Consider the following 4,613-nt stretch of genomic DNA (forward strand, 5'->3'; position numbering starts at 1 on the left):
GGGTCGGGAGGCGGCGGGGTGAGATTGGATCGGGAGGTGGCGGCGGCGGCGAGCAGATGGGGGGAGAAGGGTGCGATGGGGGAAGGGGTGTGATGTGAGCTAGGGTTTGTGCTGCGGTGGGGTGGATGGACGGATGGATGGACGGATGGATGTGGGATGGTGAGATGGATGGATGGATAGATGAGTGCCATGTCTTCGATCCGTGGGAATGGTTGTGATTGGTTCGGAAAATCAGTGATTTAAAAGAGTTTCCAAGTACAAAAACTAGAGGGATTTTGTGAAGTAGCTATCAAAAATATTTTGCAAAAGGGTACCACACAAATTTTCACTAGAGTTAGACCACATTTTATGGATAAGGACCAATTTGTACGCATTTCTCATCTTTCTAGCTATTTTTAATCATTTTTCGAGTGCCCCAAATGATGTTTTTTGTGAAGAACCTACCAAATAATTATTGCAAAATTGAACCAAATCAGTTTTCTAAAATACTAGGTCATATTTAATGCATAATTGACCAAATGGTTGGGTGTAAAAAGGTTTGATCAACCTCTGGTGAAAAAGACAAATTTCCGTCGATTCAGTTGCAAGTGGGTTAAATCTGAACTGCAGCTACCTCATAGTTTGCTCTTTATTTTTTCAAAAATCATTTCTAGGTACATAAGTATCTATTTAATCAGAGAAACACCAAAAAAATTATAAGATTCAACCACTAGCTAGGAACGGTCATTCCCGTCGTTTTGACTGCATTTTGAAACGGGCATAAAAAATTCAAAAAAATTCAGAAAATTGGAAAACCTTCGCATTGTGTCATTATATGTGACCAAGTTTCCAGGAAAAATTATAAACTTCTAATACGGTAATTATTTAAAAAAAATGTTCTCAGAAATGAGCTATGAAGTGTGAAGATTCATGGCTTTCAAGCCAAATGATCAATCTTGTGGCCAAATTCATGGCATAGTTTGTTCAAATGATCTCATATTGTGCACAAGGGTGCATATTGGAATGGCAAACAATGTTGCCTAAGGAAGTTTTCATTTTCTTTGGATGAAAAAACCATTTTCCATTTTCTGAGTGCCTGAAATGAGTTTTTTTGTGAAGGACCTACCATATATTTGTTGCAAAATTGGACCCAATCAATTTTATAAAATACTAGCACATATTTAATGCACAATTGACAAAATGGTTGGGTGTCAAAACTTTTGATCCACCTCTGGTGAAAAAGACAAATTCCCGTCGATTTAGTTGGAAGTGGGTCAAATTTGAACTGCAGCTGCCTCATAGTTTGCTCTTTATTTTTTCGAAAAATCATATCTAGGTCAATAAGTATCTATTTAATCATAGAAACACCAAATAAATTCCAAGATTCAACCACTAGCTAGGAACGGTCAAGCTCGCCGTTTTGACCGCATTTTGAAACGGGCATAAAAAACTCAAAAAAATAAAAAAATTGGAAAACCTTCGCATTGTGTCATTATATGTGACCAAGTTTCCAGGAAAAATAATAAATTTTAATATGGTAATTATTTTAAAAAAGTGTTCTCCGAAATGAGCTATGAAGTGTGAAGATTCATGGCTTTCAAGCCAAATGATCAATCTTATGGCCACATTCATGGCATAGTTTGTTAAAATGATCTCATATTGTGCACAAGGGTGCATATTGGAATGGCATAGTTTGGACGAAAAAACCATTTTCCATTTTTTGTGTGCCTGAAATTAGTTTTTTGTGTGAAGGACCTACCATATATTTGTTGCAAAATTGGACCTAATCAATTTTATAAAATACTAGGCCATATTTAATGCACAATTGACAAAATGGTTGGGTGTCAAAATTTTTGATCCACCTCTGGTGAAAAAGACACATTCCCGTCGATTCAGTTGGACGCGGGTCAAATTCGAACTGCAGCTACCTCATAGTTTGCTCTTTATTTTTTCCAAAAATCATATCTAGGTAAATAAGTATCTATTTAATGAGAAATACATGGTTTGATGGCGAGACATCGAGGTTTGGACGGTGGCCGAGGGCCCAAACTCTAGAGCGCGTAAGCTCGTATGCCCGCCACGTGGTCACCACGTGACCGTGGCGTTGCCATGTGTTCTGGGTGGCCTAGGCATGTCTAGTGGGTTGGGCACTCCCCAGGTAGGTGCTAGGAAGAAAATCACAACATAAGATTCTCACAAGGAGACCGATCGATGCTCAAACATGAATAAGCAGCCAAGTGTTTGATTTGCGGTACGGGAATTGCAAATGGCTAATGGGCGTGAGTTTTGGCTGAGGATGATCAATTACTAAGAAGACCATCTTCACAATTTTTCATCTCAAAAGGAGGAGCCTAGGTGGTACTTTCTTTACAAAGTACCACACTGGACATAAATACGAATGTTGAAGCTGGGCTCAAAATAATGAATGGATTGAGATGGCATTTGGTGGAGGGTGGTTATTTGGGCATAGGAAAGCACCGTAGAAAATGGATACCATTTGGGCATGCCAAAGTGGTACTTTCTTCACAAAGTGCTGCTCTGAACAAAATAGGAAAATGAATATTTTCGAATTATTTTTGAATTAGGCAAGGAATGTTTTTGACATATTTGATGAAGATATGATCCCAAACTTTTATGAGATTTTTTGGGAATTTTGGGAATAACAGAAATATAGGTTGCTTCACAACCTAGGGCAAAAACTGCCACATGGACATGACACATAGGCAAAACTGATGAGATGGCGCGTAGTCATCACAACCCACCACAATCTACAAGGCTATGACCATCTATATTGGTCATTAACAACTAGAAATAAGGCAGCGGACCAGCACTGTTTGCTTTGTGACCATTTCGTGTAAGGAAATTACGACCTTTCGTACCAAAATGGTCGCAATGGTTTAGGGTTTGGAGCCCCCCGAACAGCTTTTGACCAATTGGTCTGAAATGGTCATAGATCCATGACCAATTCTTCCAGGGTCACTGACAGAAGGTCACTAGTTGACATATTTCTTGTAGTGGCCTTGGAGATGATGTAGAGGCCCTCCGTTGTCGATTCCCCCTCCGGCGGAGCGCCGGCGAAGGCTTGAAGCTGGGATCTCGCGGATACAGAAGGTTGCAGCGGCGGAATTAGGTTTTCGTGGTCTGTTCTGATGTTCTCGGGGTACGTGGGTATATATAGGAGGAAGAAGTAGGTCGGTGGACGCTCGAGGGGCCCATGAGGGTGGGGGCGCGCCCACTTCCAGGGGGCGCGCTGGGCACCCTCGTGGCTGCCTCGGTTGTTGCTTGACATCCACTCCAAGTTCCAGGTTTGCATTTGTTCCAAAAAGATCGCTCCCGAAGGTTTCATCCCGTTTGGACTCCGTTTGATATTCCTTTACTTCGAAACACTAAAATAGGTAAAAAAACAGCAATTCGGGTTGGGCCTCCGGTTAGTAGGTTAGTCCCAAAAATGATATAAAAGTGTAAAGTAAAGGCCATAAACATCCAAAACGGGTAATATAATAGCATGGAAAATTCGAAAATTATAGATACGTTGGAGACGTATCAATCACCAGATGCCTACTTATATAAATATACCTCGCCGGTCTCTGTTATTTCAAGATCAACATTTTCTTCGCCATCACAATCGTAGTCATCCATGACTTCACCAATTCGGTCGCCGCGATCGAATATCATATCATCACCCTCCCCGGTATTGTTCAGATATTGGGAGCCATCATCCTCTTCATTTCGATCATCTGGCCCGCGAGGGGAGCGTATGATCTTGAACAGGGCCTCTTCTCCCTCTCTGCCGGTATTCTCCGCCATAGTTTTTATTTAACTAATCCAGAAGAAATATAAAAAAATAGTATTAAAATTACAATGCATGCATGCAATCAATAAGGAAATCCTAAATCATATTACATAATATGCATCATCTCGAATTATATATAATCTCGAATACATCGTCTCAAATATTATATATCGAATACATCACTAGCTAGCTAGCTAATAAAGATCGAATACTACAGAATAATCTAGGCCACTCGTGGTTCCTGAGGCGCAGGCGGTGGACACCCAAAGAGAAGGAACCATCACAGGATCATAGCTCCGGTCATCTCCCCAAAGAACCTGCCAGGTATTGGAGAACCTGAACCTCCTCCCTGACATGACGACGCACCACCTTCGGCGGGGCCGGCTCCCTCCGCACCGAAAGTGGCCCACGGGAAGGCCACCAAAGCAGCTCAGGGTCAACGACGGGACCCGGAATTCTCACCAAGCGGCGAGCCCGTGAAGGTAGCACCTCCCAGTGCTAGCCTGACGGAGCCCAGTCCCGGACATGGGTCCTCTGAAGCAGGACATCGTCACGAACGGGTCAACGGCGAGGATGCGGGCCGGGCATCGCCGAGAACAAATACTATACGCCGCAAAAGTAATATTTTTTAATTGTTTGGATTGTGATTTCTTGCAAAATCTAAATTTCTATAACTAAAATTATAAGAATATAAAAAAACATCGATCATCGTCTAACAATTTGAAATGATATTGTTGCATATGTCAAAATTCTATATGCAAAAATAACATTTTTTTAAATTCTATATGCAACTTCTAGCTAATTCATCTAACATTAATATATATATATCTAGCTAATTCTA

The sequence above is a fragment of the Triticum dicoccoides genome, chromosome 2B (genome assembly GCF_002162155.2).
Source record: "Triticum dicoccoides isolate Atlit2015 ecotype Zavitan chromosome 2B, WEW_v2.0, whole genome shotgun sequence".
Lineage (NCBI taxonomy): Eukaryota > Viridiplantae > Streptophyta > Magnoliopsida > Poales > Poaceae > Triticum > Triticum dicoccoides.